We start from the raw sequence: 18,311 nt of genomic DNA, 5'->3' as shown, positions 1-18,311 counted from the left end.
TCAAATGAGTCAGCAATTCGCATCAGGTGGCCAAAGTATCGGACTTTGAGCTTCAACATCAGTCCTTCCAATGAACACCCAGGACTGATTTCCTTTAGGATGGACTGGTTGGACCTCCTTGCAGTCCAAGGACTCTCAAGAGTCTTCTCCAACACCACAGTTCAAAAGCATCAATTCTTCAGTGCTCAGCTTTCTTTAGAGTCCAACTCTCACATCCATACAAGACTGCTGGAAAAGCCATAGCCTTGACTAGACAGACCTTTGTTGACAAACTCTGCTTTGTCAACATGCTATTTTAATCTGCTTTTTAATATGCTATCTAGGCTGGTCATAACTTTCCTTCCAAGGAGCAAGCCTCATTTAATTTCATGGCTGCAATGACCATCTGCCATGATTTTGGAGCTCAGAAAAATAAACTCAGACACTGTTTCCACTGTTTCCCCATCTACTTCCCATGAAGTGATGGGACTACATGCCATGATCTTCCTTTACTGAATGTTGAGCTTTAACCAACTTTTTCACTCTCCTCTTTCACTTTCATCAGGAGGCCCTTTAGTTCTTCTTCACTTTCTTGCATAAGGGTGGTGTCATCTGCATATCTGAGGTTATTGATATTTCTCCCGGCAATCTTGATTCCAGCTTGTGGTTCTTCCAGCCCAGTATTTCTCATTATGTACTCTGAATATAAGTTAAATAAGCAGGGTGACAATACACAGCCTTGACATACTCCTTTTCCTATTTGGAACCAGTCTGTTGTTCCATGTCCAGTCCTAACTATTGCTTCCTGACATGCATACAGGTTTCTCAAGAGGCAGGTCAGGTGGTCTGGTATTCCCATCTCTTTCAGAATTTTCCACAGTTTATTGTGATCCACATAGTCAAAGGCTTTGTGTTTCAAAAGCAGAAATAGATATTTTTCTGGAACTCTCTTGATTTTTTGATGATCCAGCAGATGTTGGCAATTTGGTCTCTGGTTCCTCTGCCTTTTCTAAAACCAGCTTGAACATCTGGAAGTTCACAGTTCACGTATTGCTGAAGCCTGGCTTGGAGAATTTTGAGCATTACTTTACTAGCGTGTGAGATGAGTGCAATTGTGCGGTAGTTTGAGCATTATTTGGCATTGCCTTTCTTTGGGATTGGAATGAAAACTGACCTTTTCCAGTCCTGTGGAGCAAAGTGATCCATATAAATGTAAGTGTATATATATATATATATATATATATATGTTTTCATATTCTTTTAAATTATAGGTTAATATATTGAATATATTTCTCTGTGCTATACAGTAAATCCTTGTTTATCTATTTTATATATTGTAGTATGTATCTCTTAATACCATACCACTAGTTTATCCCTCCTCCCCCTTTCCTTTTGGTAACCATACCCTTGTTTTCTATGTCTGTGAGTCTGTTTCAATTTTGTAAATGAGTTCATTTGTATTAATTTTTAGATTCCACATGTTTTCCTGTATCTTGACTGTGGTGGTGAATGTACATGTCTTTACACCTTGATACATATGCATGTACATATGTACACACTTCTACACACCTTATTATACATTATTATAAGTAAAGCTAAAGAGTCTGGATAAATTCAGTGAGTATATCAATGTCAATATCCTGATTGCATGCTGTATTATAGTCCTGAAAATATATAAAGAACTCACACAACTCAACAACAGCAAAATAAATACTCAGATTTTAAAATGGGTTAGAGACCCAAATAGACATTTTTCAAAAGAAAATATATAGATGGCCAACAGGTACATGAAAGGATGCTTAATATCAGGGAAATGAAAATCAAAACTACAATGCAATATCATGCTTAAATCTCTCAGACAGGTCATCATCAAAAAGCAGGATATAACAACGGTTGGTAAGGATGTGGAGGAAAATTAACCCATGTACACTGTTGGTGGGCATGTAATTGGTGCAGACCCTATGGAAAACAGTATGGAATGGAGGTTCCTCAAAAAATGAAAATAAGACTACCAATATAATCCAACAATTCTGCTTCTGTGTATATACCCAAAAGGAATGAAATCACTGTATTTGAAGGGATTATCTTCATCCTCATGATCCTTATAACATAATTCACAATAGTCAAGATGTGGAAACAACCCAGGTATCCATCAGTGGATGAATAGATAAAAAAAAAAAAGTGATATATATCCACACACACATATAGAAAAGGCAGAGGAACCAGAGATCAAATTGCCAACGTCTGCTGGATCATCAAAAAATCAAGAGAGTTCCAGAAAAACATCTATTTCTGCTTTATTGACTATGCCAAAGCCTTTCACTGTGTGGATCACGATAAACTATGGAAAATTCTGAAAGAAATGGGAATACCAGACCACCTGACCTGCCTCTTGAGAAACCTGTATGCAAATCAGGAAGCAACAGTTAGAACTGGACATGGAACAACAGACTGGTTCCAAATAGGAAAAGGAGTACATCAAAGCTGTATATTGTCACCCTGCTTATTTAACTTATATTCAGAGTACATCATGAGAAACGCTGGGCTGGAAGAAACACAAGCTGGAATCAAGATTGCTGGGAGAAATGTCAATAATCTCAGATATGCAGATGACCCACCCTTATGGCAGAAAGTGAAGAGGAACGAAAAAGCCTCTTGATGAAAGTGAAAGAGGAGACTGAAAATGTTGGCTTAAAGCTCAACATTCAGAAAACGAAGATCATAGCATCTGGTCCCATCACTTCATGGGAAATAGATGGGGAAACAGTGGAAACAGTGTCAGACTTTATTTTTCAGGGCTCCAAAATCACTGAAGATGTGATTGAAGCCATGAAATTAAAAGACACTTACTGGATTGATGTTGAAGCTGAAACTCCAATACTTTGGCCACCTGATGCGAAAAGCTGACTCATTGGAAAAGACCCTGATGCTGAGAAAGATTGAGGGCAGGAGAAAAATGGGATGACAGAGGATGAGATAGTTGGATGGCATCACCAACTCGATGGACATGGGTTTGGGTGGACTTCAGGAGTTGGTGATGGACAGGGAGGCCTGGCGTGCTGCAGTTCATGGGGTCACAAAGAGTCGGACGTGACCGAGCAACTGAACTGAACTGAACTGAACTCCTTGGAAGGAAAGTTATGGCCAAACTAGACAGCATATTAAAAAGCAGAGACATTACTTTGTCAACAAAGTTCCGTCTAGTCAAGGCTTTGGTTTTTCTGGTAATCATGTATGGATGTGAGAGTTGGACTATAAAGAAGGCTGAGTGCAGAAGAATTGATGCTTTTGAACTGTGGTGTTGGCGAAAACTCTTGAGAGTCCCTTGGACTACAAGAAGATCCAACCAACCCATCCTAAAGGAAATCAGTCCTGGGTGTTCATTGGAAGGACTGATGTTGAAGCTGAAACTCCAATACTTTGGCCACCTGATGTGAAGAGCTGACTCTTTTGAAAAGACCCTGATGCTGGGAAAGATTGAAGGCAGGAGGAGAAGGGGACGACAGAGGATGAGATGGTTAGATGGCATCACCAGTTCAATGGACATGAGTTTGGGTAAGCTCCAGAAGTTGGTGATGGACAGGGAGGCCTGGTGTGCTGCAATTCATGGGGCCACAAAGAGTCGGACATGACTGAGCAACTGAACTGATACTCATACTGATATATACATGCATATATAAAATTTAGCCATAAAAATGATGAAAACCCTACCATTTGACAATAAGAATTGAAACAGAGAGCATTATGCTGAGTGAAGTAAGTCAGAGAGATGAAATTATGATCTCACTCACATGAGGAATCTTAAAAAACTCATCATAGATACAAGAATACATTTATGGTTGCCAGAGTTGAAAAAGTGAAGGAGGGCAAAATGAGTGAAGCAGAAAAATAACAAACTTCTAAATATTAAAAAGAGAGAAAAAAAAGAAATAAACCAACTCTCTTGCTGTATTTAGACCCAGATAGTGGCAATAATATAAGACTTGGATACCAGAAATGCCTCTGTTTCTGCATTTAGCTAAGCTACTTCTCACAGCACCACTCAGTGTGGCTAGTTTACAGGCAGTCATGAGAAATGTCTGGCTAGGTCCAGAAGGAGAATTCTGTAGGGTAAAATACAGGGAAAAGAAGCTATGGTGTGGATAACAGAGCCATACCCAAGTCCCATGGGGGGACCCCTCAATAGCTAAATCATTGGTCGCCAGATGCACACTTTGCCAGACCTATTTTTTTTTTTTTTTTAGGATTCTTACAACCATGGATTCCTAAACCTACTCATTGTTCTTTGGTTGGTTGTTTGTTTCTTTTTTTTTTTTTTCTTTAATCTCTTTCTTATTTGCAATACAATGATGCGATTTGATGTGTCACATAGAAAGACATGTATTACAGGTGTTCAACAAAATCTTGTTGGATAAATTGAATTCAATAAATATTTTTTAAAAGTTATTATATGAAATATGTCTAGATACACCTATAGAAACAAAAACAAACCAAACAATTTCTTTCCTAATAGATAATAGATTAAGTAGGCTGATAGCTCTCTAGCAATTCAGTGAAAGACAAAATTAAGCAAATGATACAAGTAGATGAGAGAGGAAAGATTTCTAGCCATAGAATTGGGGAAAACCTTCATGAAGGAAATGAAATTTAAATTAAACTTTAAATGAAGTGTAGGACTCAGGAGGCAGAGAAGGTGCAGGTGCTCCTTAAAGACAGAAAAAAATCAAGAAATGAAAGATTGAGAAGAGTATTTGAGATATAGCATTAAGCACACTTATCCATTATGCCAAGGAATTTGAACTTTAAAAGAATATGCTAAAGGGAACCATCATTTCAGGAAAAAGGAAATCATCACATGTAGGGCCTAAAGAACTTAACCTTGCAGTATTATGTAGAAATGATAGAACAACTGAAAATGATTGAGAGGTTTTGAGTCTCAATGATGAGAAGGTGGAATGTTTTTAATGAGGTGAAGAACAAATTTGGACCAATATCATTTTTTTTCATAAAATACCTGGGCTATCTTTAATCAATTGAAAATCAAGTTCTCTTGATTTTATCTTTCCCATCTTCAAGCAGGTATGAACTCTTCCTGATGTCCTTGGATGTGTTGGGTAAAGAAGTCAGCCACCAGTAGGATTTCCCTGGCAAAGAGTGGTGAACACCCCAGACCATCACTCTGTCACCTCCCATGGTGGAAGGTGACACTCCTTCTAGGTGGAACTGCTGCTCTTGCCAGAGGTCCAAAGGGTTCTTTGCAACATGGATATGTGAACTGAATTAAGTTTTATGGGGTAGGAGTTAAGAATTGGCTATCATATCAGCATGAATTGTTGTTCATTTGCTAAGTCGTGCTTGATTCTGTGTAACCTCATGAACTGCAGCACACCAGGCTTCCCTGTTCTTCACTATTTCCTGGAGTTGGCTGAAGTTCATGCTCATTGAGTGGGTGATGCTATCTAACCATTTCATCCTTGTGCTGTGCTGTGCTTACTTGCTTATTCATGCCTGACTCTTGGCAACCCCAAGGACTGTAGCCACCAGGCTCTTCTGTCCATGAGGATTCTCCAGGATAGAATACTAGAGTGGGTTGCCATGCCCTCCTGCAGAGGTTCTTCCCCATCCAGAAATCAAGTCCAGGTTTCCTGCACTGGAGGTGGGTTCTTTATGCTCTGAGTCACCAAGAAAGCCCAAGAATACTGGAGTGAGTAGCCTATCCATTCTCCAGGGGATCTTCCTGACCCAGGAATCAAACCAGGGTCTCCTGCATTGCAGGTGGATTCTTTACCAGCTGATATCCTTAAGTTTATCTAACTAACTTTTGATTAATCCATTGTCACAAGGAGGATCAAGACCCTGGGAAAACAAAAGCTAAGTAAATGTTTAATTAGAGGAAAGAGAGAGAAGCTTAATGGGCCTCTCAGGCTCTGACCAGATTTTGCTGCATAGCAGAATTAAATTTTACCCAAATTGTTCCAAACAGAGGCTAGAAGTTCTGAGCCAAATGAGCTTCAGAAGGCCTCTGTCCATGGCCTTATACTGGCTCTGACTTGAAAACAACTGATGTTAGTAAAGGTATGAAATTGGTGAGGATATCAAAAAAAAAAATCTTTGCCCAGTGTCAACTTCATATTTATATTTTTTAAAAAAGAATAATAATGAGAATTAAGAAAAAAGGAAAAAAGATAGCTTTCCATTATTCATAAAGGTTCAGAAAGTGTCTGGGCAGGACCTGCCAGTAAAGCAGCATCTTTCTAGGTTGCATTTGTTCATAATGTGACTCACAGGGGGTCACCTGTGGCAGGAGAGAATCCCTTCTACCCCAAGTCAAGAACCAAATAAACAAATAGTACATCAACTTTGGAGAGACACACATCAGAGCTAAACATGTAATTTTGGAATTTTTTATGTGGCTATGTGCCCGGAAGAAACCTCTTAGCTCTTTACAGAGATTCATAGAGAAGATGCTGGAAGCCTCATCAGAAAGGGTTGGAACTTTATCTTCCCAGGACAACGGTGAGAAAAAAATTATTCTGAGGTAGGAGGCTCAGATGATAAAGAATCTGCCTGCAATGCAGGAGACCTGGGTTTGATCCCTGGGTTGGGAAGATCCCTGGAAGAGGGCATGGCAGCTCACTCTAGTATTCTTGCCTGGAGAATCCCCATGGACAGAGCAGCCTGGCGGACCACAGTCCATGGGATCTCAAAGAGTCAGACATGACTGAGTGACTCAGCACACTTCCTAGGAGGCAGGAATGTTTCCAGAGACATTCTTGTTAATTCCAAATTTCTTCACCTTAATTTTTACTCCCTTGGCTCAAGATGGTGACAGTCTTTTTAGCTTTAAATCAATAATTTGTTGTCCTTCCCATCTCCCTTTTCTGACATACTTACTTCACTCAAAAGAGAGGTACCTAAAAGCCTCTCCCCAAAAGAGATTTATGTAGCAACAGTGGGTGGATACTATTCTCTTTCTAGCCTTCTTTCAAGTAAGGCAAGTTAAAAATAACTGAAAATTTGCAAGGGCCTCAAATCAAACCTGAAAAGTCAACATCAGCCAGGCACCAGCCTCCACCAGCTACTCACCAAAGTAATTGTTTATAATTCATTTATCTTGTTAGGGTTCCAGCAAAATATGTAGTTATATAGATGGTAGATAGATAGATGATAGACAAGTGAAACTGAAGTACATTCACCTTTTTAATGACAGGATTTGGCAGAAACAAAATGGAACAGAACTGTGTAAATAAAATTATGAAGAGTGCTGGGATGTAAAACAAAGTAATCGTGTCCTGGTGATTTTTCTGCCCCCTCTGCTATGATAAAAATAAGGAAGAAAATAAATAAAAATTGTCATCTCTTGCTCCCTTGGGAAGGTCTCCACATTCTAGCTGTTGAGGTGAAAGCTAGAAAACATTTGTGTATTCAGAGCAAGTGGAGATGGTTAGAGTTTCAGCCCTCAATCTCACCCTTTCCCCAGCTGTGATCTGCTGTTAGCACCATTGAAAAGCATGTCCTTGGAAAGCTGGATTCTGACAAAGCCCTTATTATGATCATGAATCAAAAGTTCAAGGGCTGGCAGATGGAACTTTCTGTAATGATGGAAGTGTCTTATAAACCTTGTTGCCCAATATGGCAGCTACTTGCCACAGGAAATTATTGAGTATGTGGAATGTAGCTGGCCAGTCTGAAAAATTCTTAATGCTATTTTATTTTATTAATTGAAATGAAAATAGCTGCATGTGGCTAGGGGCTGCTACGTGAGACAGGGCAGTGCACCAGCTGGCGACTCCAAAGATACCAATGCAATCAGCCCCATTTTAAATATCTCTGAATTAGTATGGAAGGGCTCTCCAGTAGTAGATGAAATAATTAAAATTGCAATAGATTTTCTAAAACAATGTAATCATATGACTGATATAATTGACACAAAGATAGCCAGTTTGCTAAAGGTCCAGTTCTTGCTTTGATGGGAGTGTTATTATTTGCAATAGCCCTTTAAACAACCCAAACTGGACCTGCCTTGCTTGCAGTTTCAGTGTCTATATGCAAACGGTATTTTATGGTACTTTTATGTTCTCATAAGCTAGTTTCTCTTATATTATACACTTCTTCAAGGGAAGGCTTTGCCCACTAATTGCCAAAATGTCATCTGGATAACTGACTGCTTTGTCTACAGCCATTGTCTTCTATCTTGGTTGATTTGGCTGAGTTCTTAGTGCTATACAGTATTGTGGGTGACTTCAGATTTTTTTATTTTTTGCTCCCTGCTGCTGCTGCTAAGTCACTTCAGTCGTGTCCGACTCGTTGAGACCCCATAGACGGCAGCCCACCAGGCTCCACCATCCCTGGATTCTCCAGGCAAGAACACTGGAGTGGGTTGCCATTTCCTTCTCCAATGCATGAAAGTGAAAAGTGAAAGTGAAGTCGCTCAGTCGTGTCCGACTCTCAGCGACCCCATGGACTGCAGCCTTCCAGAGCTTATAGCAACTTGCTTGATCCCAACCTTTTAAACCGTCTTTATCTCTTTCATCTGTTCTTGGCCCATGTAAGCACAACTTGACAAGATTGCCTAGAATGAAGGTTCTCAAACTTTAGGGCACCTGGAATCACCTAGAGGGCTTGTTAAACACAGCTTTTTGAATTCTAATATCATAGTTTCAGACACAATAGGTTTGAGGTGAGGTGGAGAATTTATATCTCTAACAAGTTCCCAGGTGCTAAGGATACAGCTTGTCTGTGTACCACACTTTGAGAACAACTAACCTGGACTTTGGGGATTCTTCCGCCTTCCTACCTGAACTCCATGGTTGGTCATTTTGTCACGGACCCTGAAATGTCCTTTACAAAATTCATGCATATAAATCAGTTGGGATATTGTTCAAATGAAGAGTTGGAATCAATGGGTCTGGAGTGGAGCCTGGGAATCTCCATTTTAAACAAGCTCCCAGGTGATATGCATGCTTCTTCTGGTCCACCCTCTAATACCACCCTTGTCTTCCTCATCTTAATCTTACCCCCTGCTCACTTCTAACTCTGTGTCATTCTTGGAAACAGAATCTGCCAAAAAACTGAACTCTTCACACTCGTGTTTGTCTTCTGCTCACCAGCACTGGAGCTGACACTCCTCAACCCTTTGTTCAGAGCAGACATCACTGATTCATCATGGCAATTCTGAAGGCTGAGTCTGAATGTGTCCTCAAAACCTTTCTCAACAGGTAGCTACTAACAAATCCCAGTAGAGAAGAAACTGATTGTCATTCCTGGTTCAAGTAAATCTCTCAAAATGTACTAAACTTCACCAGGGATTAGGTTTTTCCCACATTTTAATGTCTATAGATTATCATGCTTTCTATATTCCTGAGAAAATTTCGTTCATATAGCTATTCAATTCCTTCTTCCAAATAACCTTGTTAATTAGGATATACCCATTTCTTCCTGTAGTTTTCAACCATCATCTTTAATTGTCTTCTCTCTTGGTAAAAGTTGTATTGTACCTTATTAGTGTTAGTTTCTTTAACTTCTAAGATGATACTCATTTAAAGTCTTCAATATTTCTTCTTTTTAATGTATTTCTCCCTTATCTAAAAATAAGTTCATGTCACATCTCAAAAACAAGTACACTTGATGCTTCCATTACATCAAAATGGTTGTCATTTCTCTCTTGGACTTTCACTCCTCAAAAATGGAGTTTATATTTATTCCATCGTCAAAGCAGCCACTCATTCCTTAACCTTCAGAAACCGATTTCTCCCCCCACCATTCTAGCAACGGTGTACCAGAGGTATTTTCTCAGGAAATTCAATGAACTTCTCACCCCTCAGTGTAGTAGTTTCTATTGATTAGATGCTCTGAAACAAAACCTTTCATTTTCCCCTGACTCCTGGTCCACCCCTTTATTTCCCTGACTTCATTTCTTTTTCTGCCAATAAACATCTAAAAACCAAACAGGAGTCCTGTCTCTAGCATACTATAGCTTTCTCTTTGCAGTCCTCCTCAGAAACTTTGTGTAGTTTCAAAACTTCAGCAAATATCTCTCCTGTGGGTAAAGACACCCAAATCTATTTTTCTTTTAAGTTTCAGTCTGCTTTGCCGAAAGCCTACTGGAAATCTCCACATGGATTTTCTCAACATGTCTAAAACTGATCTCATATTTTCCTCACCTAAGTCAGCTTCCTCTTTGGGTTTGGAAAAAAAAAAATCCTTCAAATTACCTGGGCTCAAAGTCCTAGAATCGGCCTGGACCTGCCCACCCGTCACTCTCTACGCCCAGTAAGTTCTCAAGTCCTATAAATACTTTCTTCAAAATGTTCCTCTAAACATTCCATTCCTTTTTATCATTGCCAATTCCAACTCACTGTAGGTCTCTCGTTACTTAATCTTCTAAGCATATTTTGCATTTTTCAATACTTTCCATGTCAATTAATCCAGAAGGCTACCATAATGGAAAGTCCCAAAACTCTTCCTTCTTAAGTCACTGTCATGTTCCCAAAGCCTTCATCATATCATCATTTCCTACAACAAAAACAATCTGTAATCCCATTGAGGAGACCCTAATCAGAACCATTCACTCTATACAAACATGCATCCTTCTACTTACCTCCATGAATTCTTTACTTCAGCCATGTTGATCCACATTTTCTCAAAACATGTCATCATTAGGTGCACAGAGCACCTCACCCCATCTCCATGTGCTGTAAGTTTCCTATGCCCTAAACTCCTCCCTTACGCATCCCAAACTCCAGCTTCTGTGTAGACTACTTTTGCCCCAGTATGCTTCGTATATCTAAAGACTTGTTTGAACAATGCAGGTAGTGCTTAGGTTTTCTTATATTACTTTACCTTTTCCTATGAATCCTGCACTCCTGCAGATTCAAAACTCACTGAATGAGAACCTCTGTCTTCTATCTGTTATGCCTAGAATGTAACCAAGAAGAGATTAGCAAGTCACCAGATGACTGAGTTTAAAAGTAATGATTATATTCTAATTTTGTCCATTTTATGGACTGATGTTAGAATTTATATGTAGTTTGAACTTAGTACTGATTGCCCTCAGGGTGGTAATTTAATGTAGTACCCTGCAAAAGATACACACACCAGAGCAAGTAGCATCTCCTCTAATAATGAGACCTCCACACAGTCAAAGGTTGTAGCAGAACTAAATATTGTTTCATATTCTAACTAATAAATGCTTCTAAATATTTTCAAGCTTCCTCACCATTGCTAAGGCTTAGAGAGGCTATTTGTCATACTTACAAAGGCTTCAAATGAGGCATGATTTCCAGAAGAAAGCAGCTGTGTAAAATTGGCCTGCAAACAGAAAGACAGCATAGCTGCAGGACACCTAGTCTGCTGTCAACAACCCAAACCTTTGCTGGCATTGGTAAATGTTTTATTGGTTTAATATTAAATTAACTGCCCCTGCATACGGAGTGCATTATGTTTAATGGCAGTCTGGTATTTGGAACTGCAGTTTGCTCTTATGCACCTGTAAAATTAGTATTTCATAACATTCCAGTGAGTTTGTAAAGCTTCATTTGTTTTATATGCAATTTTCAAAAGCTTGACATAGGCAGAGGAACTTGAACTTAGAGAAGATCTGATGTGCAAACTCTTAATCACCAGCAAAGAGGGGCTTTCTTTTTCTGTCTACAATACACACTATATGAAAGAAAGATTATAAGGTTTTTTATTTATCTTGAGTCATCAGTGAGCGATTAATGCACTTTGGTTGCCCTTCTCTTTGCCCAGGGAAAGTCTAGCTAGGAAGATGAGTAATTACAGGTTTACTAAGATCAAACTCCAGGACCAATTCTTCAGGCTGCTCCTGTTTAAATACTTTAACTGTTAGTAAACCTTGGGTAGGGAGTCATTTTTGGTTTTGCCCAGACATTTTAAGCCTACAATTAGAGAGGATTATTTACAAATAGTATTCATTTAGGGGAAAAATTTCCCCAATTATAAAACAGTTTAAAAGAAAAACCTGAAAATAATGAAGTTTAGATTCTGTGCTTCTCTTCTTAAAAGTGATGATATGGCTAACCCAGAACTCACCTTTCACTTTTATTCAGCTAATTTACAGAAACTATTGTCATCCTCCTGTACTCTTGCCTGGAAAATCCCATGGATGGAGGAGCCTGGAAGGCTGCAGTCCATGGGGTCGCTGAGGGTCGGACACGACTGAGCGACTTCACTTTCACTTTTCACTTTCATGCATTGGAGAAGGAAATGGCAACCCACTCCAGTGTTCTTGCCTGGAGAATCCCAGGGACGGGGAAGCCTGGTGGGCTGCTGTCTATGGGGTTGTACAGAGTCAGACACGACTGAAGCGACTTAGCAGTAGCAGCAGCAGCATTGTCATCCTCTGTTTCTGTTTTTGGCAACTGGAAGCAGTGTGAGCGAAGATACTCAATAAAAATCTGGCTTAATAAGTTCAACTGGAATTGCGGCCACTCAGTCTTTATAGAACTCACTTTTTAAGGTGAATTATCTAGAGGCTTCAAAGGTGTCCATTCAAAACAGGATCTTCATTCATATACAAGAATGTTTGAGTATCTGTTTTTAGTTTTTCTGGATGCATCATCTAGATAAATCATAGAGATAGAAGATAGATTAGTGATTGCCAGGGGCTGGAGAAAAGGAAAAATGAGAATGACTGCTTCATGAATTTCTTTTTATAATAGAAATGTTTTAGAGCTAGACTCAACATTGTGAGGCTACTAAATGAATGTTACTGAATTTTACATTTAAAAATAATTAATTCTGTGTATGTGAGTTACACTTCAATTAAAAAGATAAAAACCTGGGTCTTGGTCATGAGCTTGCTGGTTATCCATATAGCTTTAAAGTCCCATTCAGGTCAAGGTACTATTGAGCTGCATTATAAAATGATCCCTAGAACTTATTTTCTGAATGAAACAGAGGGCTTCCAACAATTTCTTACACATTCTTACGTAATCAAATTTGCCTACTTCTATTTTGACCTCTTGCTTCTGTCTCCATAAAGACTCAGTGACCATCCCTCCCCCATCTTAAAGATCTTTCCACCAACCTCTGATTGTTTCCCCACATGATGCTGCTTTTCTGCACTTCCTTTCACTGTCTGAGTACACCTGAAGAGCTGGCAACTCTGGATCTCTGCAGTAGCCCTCTTCCCTTTTCTTCCCTACAGAATTGCCAAGGACTGCTCTTCCCCCAGCCTGGCTGCTAAAGTCTCCCACATTTGAACCTGCAGTCCCATCATCTTTCTTGGTTTCTGATCTCTGTGGCACTAGCTACCTGTATGTCCAGAAGTCTATCCCTTCTCAAATTAAGTCCATTATAAAATAGCTTACCTTCATCTAGTTTTCAAAACAAAAGAAGAAACTTTAGACAATGCCCTCACAGATGTTATGTCTTTAAATCTTCTGAGTAATTGTGAGATAAATAATACTGCTTCCTTCCCACTCCCATTTTTCATCTAAAGAGGCTGAAACTCATAAAGAGAAGTATTTGAGATCCGTGAGTTAACAAGTTGTAAAGATGCCCACTGTTCAGTTTCCCAATTCTTTACCCATCCCCCTGAATGATAGGGATGATTTTATGTCTCATCAAGAATGATTTATTCTCCTACACTTGCAGTCTTTACAATGTCACTGTCTCTCCACCCAGGCCCCAAAACTAATCTTGTAAATCATTCTTGATTGTATTCTCCCTTAACCAAGTTTCACCCTACATTTTTTTCTATACCCATGACCATTTTTATCCTCTTTTTTCACCAGATTACTTCCAACTTCTCATAACTGGCTTCCTAGTCCCCAGTTCTATCCCTAATGGGCCCCATATGACTATATCTCATCATCTATCCCTAGCCTGAAAACCTTGGTTAACCAACATCGCCTATCAGACCACACTGAGGGTTTTATCATGACATTCATGGCATTTACATCTCACTTTCCAGACCCATCCATCAGGATTCCTTTCAATGTCTTCATCCCATGGACACTGAATTGTCATCTATTTCCTCAAAACCACTGTATCTCACACTCCTATGCTTTTATGTGTGCTACTGCTTCTTAAATGCCCCTCTTATTTAATTTTTGAACTCATAAAATCCTTCAAAATTGAACATTACTACTTTGTGAAATATTTCCTGAGTTTTCACTGCTGGCCCAGAGAGAATCGGTCAATCCTTAATCAGTATTCAATAGAAAGTATTATGCATATCATGTATATCAGTTTCCTACAGCTGCCACAAGAGAGCGTCTTCACTTTCACTTTTCACTTTCATGCGTTAGAGAAGGAAATGGCAACCCACTCCAGTGTTCTTGCCTGGAGAATCCCAGGGATGGGGGAGCCTGATGGGCTGCTGTCATGGGGTCGCACAGAGTCGGACACGACTGAAGCGACTTAGCTTAGTAGCCATAATGAATGACCACAATCTTTATTGCTTACAACAACAGAAGTTTATACTTTCACAGTTCTTGTGGCCAGAAACACAAAATCAAGATGTTCATAGGGCCATACTCCTCCTGAAGACTGTAGCAGGGAATCTGTTCTTTGCCTATACCAACCTCTGGCAGCTATCAGCATTCTCTGGCTGTGGCTGCATCTCTTTTTGCTTTGTCTTCACATTGTATGTCTAAAATCGACTTTATTCTGTACTGACAATTGAATGATACATTTGCTGGGTATAGAAGTATGGTTTGAAAATAGTTTTGCTCACAGTTTTAAAGGGCTTTTCCATCGCATTCTAGGTTCCATTAAAATTTCATGTTTAAAATTTCAGTAACCCTGTTTATAATTTCCATAAGATCTTCTCCTTTGTTCCATTTTAAACAACATTTTAAGATGCAGTGGTTACAATATCTCTCATACGTCTTTTTCAGATGATTAATATTTTCTTTAATGTTTTTGTTTGTCATCTGTATTGCTTCTTCTTCCTCTGATTTCTTCTTCCCTGTTTATTTTAGATTTTATATTTTCTGTGATAGGATTTTCTGAAATGGCTTGTTATCAATTTAAATTTTATAGCAAATACAAAACAGTTAAGTAGAATCTTTTTTATGGGCAGGGGGTGTTGTATACTGGTATGGTTGATTGGTTCAGTGGGAAAGAATCTGCCTATCAATGCTGGAGATACAGGTTTGATCCCTGGTTCAGGAAGATACCATGGAGAAGGAAATGACAATCCACTCCAGTATTCTTGCCTGGGAAATCCCATGGACAGAGGTTCCTGGTGGGCTATAGTCCATGGGGTTGCAAAAGAGTTGGATACAACTTAGTGACTAAGCAAAAACAACAAAGGATGACTCTAAGGTGATGAAAAGATGACTAGATCATCTGGCAAGCCGAATATATGTATCTGCTGTTTTTCTTTCTAGGGATTGTTTTGCTCTCTGAAAAAGAATCTCCAGTATTATCTCTGGAAAGGGATATATCTCACCTTTTGCTTTGCAGACTTTTACTTGCCTGTTATGATCAATAGAACACCCCTAAACTCATCCTCCTCTGGGCCCCATATTCCTAATCTCTGAGACTTTTCTGGTTCAGTTTCTCTAGAGAACAAACTTTCAGGCCATTTCAAGCATGAGGAGTAGGGGAATTTTCTCTTTTTTATTGCAAATGGTGGAGGTGAGGACTAAGAAGTTGTGTACTTCTTTAACTGATGAAAATCAGTAAGAAGCAAATTTTACTCTTTCCAGCTCCCCAGTTCATGCTTCCTTCTTCCCCCTACCATTTCCTTTAGCTGTTTTCTGACTTGCAAACCAATTGAACTGGGTGATATCAGCTTTCATACAACTATCTTCCAGCCCTGGCCCCAAAGTCATGTTGGTTTAATTTTCCTCTTTACTAAGTCATTTCCACCTACTTCATATACTTGCTATCTGCTGTTTATAAACATTTGCCATTTTCTCTGCCTATTACATATTTAGATTTCCAGAAGTCTCCCAGTGCATTCAATAATTGAGTTTATTACTCTTTACTTTTTTTTTTCTTCATGAGAACTTCTAGAGAAGAAGATGGCAGCTTTATTTATTTCATCTTTAGAAATAAAAGCTCACATCTATTCAGTCCCATACCCTTTCTCACTGATCTTTCAAGATCATCCTTTTACACTTTTCACTTTTCTTTTTTTCCAATAAGACAGCCTTGTTCATCACCATCCACACTTTTATAGACCCAGATTTTTTCTCTAAATTCTGTCTTTGACTTGTAATTCTCAGATTGAAGCATCATTTGGTTCCTTATTCCTTCAAGTAGGATTAAGTTGAATTTTTTCATTTGTTCCAAATTGCCTCTAACTTTTGAAATTACATCCATTCCTTTACCTTGATGATAAATAATATCAATATAGAATTCAAAATAGGAAGATGAACAAAACACTAATGACAACAAATTATTCAAAGGAGGGCAGGGAAAAAAGGAAATTACTGGATATGCAAGTCAACCAATCATTTATTAAACACTAAGCTAACTTTTGCATATTTTCCCCTGGGATTTTAAGCTTTCAGAATGCAGAGTGGAGCATCATAGTATGGATGCTCAGTGAACTCTAAGTTTGCTCTGAAAACAAGTCTCTGGGATAAGTTTAAGAATAAAAATAGACTGCATTTCCAACTATCACAATTATGCATTTTATCCATTGCTTTGAAAAGCATACAAGGCAAATTATGATCCTATAGTGTCATTAATAAAACAAAATCAATCAAAATATCATATGTTATTAAGTAAATCTGATATTACTTCTTATATATATATTTTTTTTAACTTTACAATATTGTATTGGTTTTGCCATACATCAACATGAATCCGCCACAGGTGTATATGTGTTCCCAATCCTGAACCCCCCTCCTACCTCCCTCCCCATACCATCCCTCTGGGTCATCCCAGTGCAACAGCCCCAAGCATCTTGTATTATGCATCAAACCTGGACTGGCGATTTGTTTATAATTAATCCTCAGAATACCATTGTGGAGTCATTTTATTTTTTTGAATGGACAAATTGAGGTATGAGATAATAAAGTATGTCCTTTTAAATCATTGTTGAAAGAACTAGGAGACTTAAGAGGCTAATCTGAGCTTGGTTTAACCTCTGGTTTATCAGCCATGGGATTTTCCATATAAAATACTCTTCATGGAATAGTTGAACTTACAACTCCAAGATTCTTTTCACATTAGACCAGACACTTAAATGCAAAAATAGTTTATTTTCTAATATCTATAAGTCCCACTCCATAACATTAACCATATTTTAATTAAAGCAAATTTAATTGTAAAAATGCCTGATAGCTTGAATTTTATATTTTACACTCTCTGAAATTGCTGTGGTAAAAGTAATTAAATTTGGTTACACGTTTAAACAGAGACTTGGTCATGCATTTTAATTTAAATGTGTATTTATTTAAAGGAATACTTATAATCATAATGATTCAAATCTAACCAATAATTTGTTGAATGTAAGACTATATCATGAACTTCATAGTTGGATAAAAATCACTGGATCTAAAATCATTCAATTGCCTGCATGAGCCAGAATTTGGATCAGATTTTTGGAAAATGTGGTCTACTGTTAAAGTTCTGAATTGATACTCAGTAAGGAAAATATAGAGAAACTCAAAATTCAATGTGAAGAGGAGAGGAAGGATAATATTTTATCCTTATATTATTATAAAACTTAAAATTTTATATCCTTATAAACTTTGTATCCTCTTTTATATATATATATATATATAAAACTTTTTAGCCTTATTATATCCTTAAAATTGTATTTTAAAGTTATAAGGGAATTGTGTTACAATGATAGTGTTTACTCCTTAAGTATGGATGTTGCTTGATTACACCATAAACCATCTCTCTCTAAATCTTACAGCCACTCAGCAACACCTATCCCAACAGGCTGCCAGAAGCAAGGGACAATCCTACTACCTCAGGAAGCCTCTCAGAAAGTGGTGAAGACTGGCCATGTTGCTCTCATGCCCTCCTGTCCCAGCCTGAGAAATGAAAATTGCAATCCACTTTACTCAGTCGTTCTCTGGTCTTAAAGCAAGAAGACACCATGATCTTCATGGTAAACCAAGAGTGCCCTCCCAGTCATGGGCACGACCTGGCTTCCTCTCTAGAGCTTAATGATTACTCTGTTTTGCTCCTTTCAGCTCCATTTCTTTGCAAGTGGAAACCTGCTCCATGCACTAGCTCAGGTCTTCTTTCAGAGTCTCCATTCTTTTTTTTTTGTTTTGTTTTTTATTTTTTATTTTTATTTTTTTTTCTCTCTAATTTTATTTTATTTTTAAACTTTACATAATTGTATCAGTTTTGCCAAATATCAAAATGAATCCTTGATCGATTTCTTA

This window comes from Bison bison, unplaced genomic scaffold (genome assembly GCF_000754665.1).
Source record: "Bison bison bison isolate TAMUID 2011002044 unplaced genomic scaffold, Bison_UMD1.0 scf7180017864063, whole genome shotgun sequence".
Classification (NCBI taxonomy): domain Eukaryota; kingdom Metazoa; phylum Chordata; class Mammalia; order Artiodactyla; family Bovidae; genus Bison; species Bison bison.
This window is presented reverse-complemented; position numbering follows the sequence as displayed.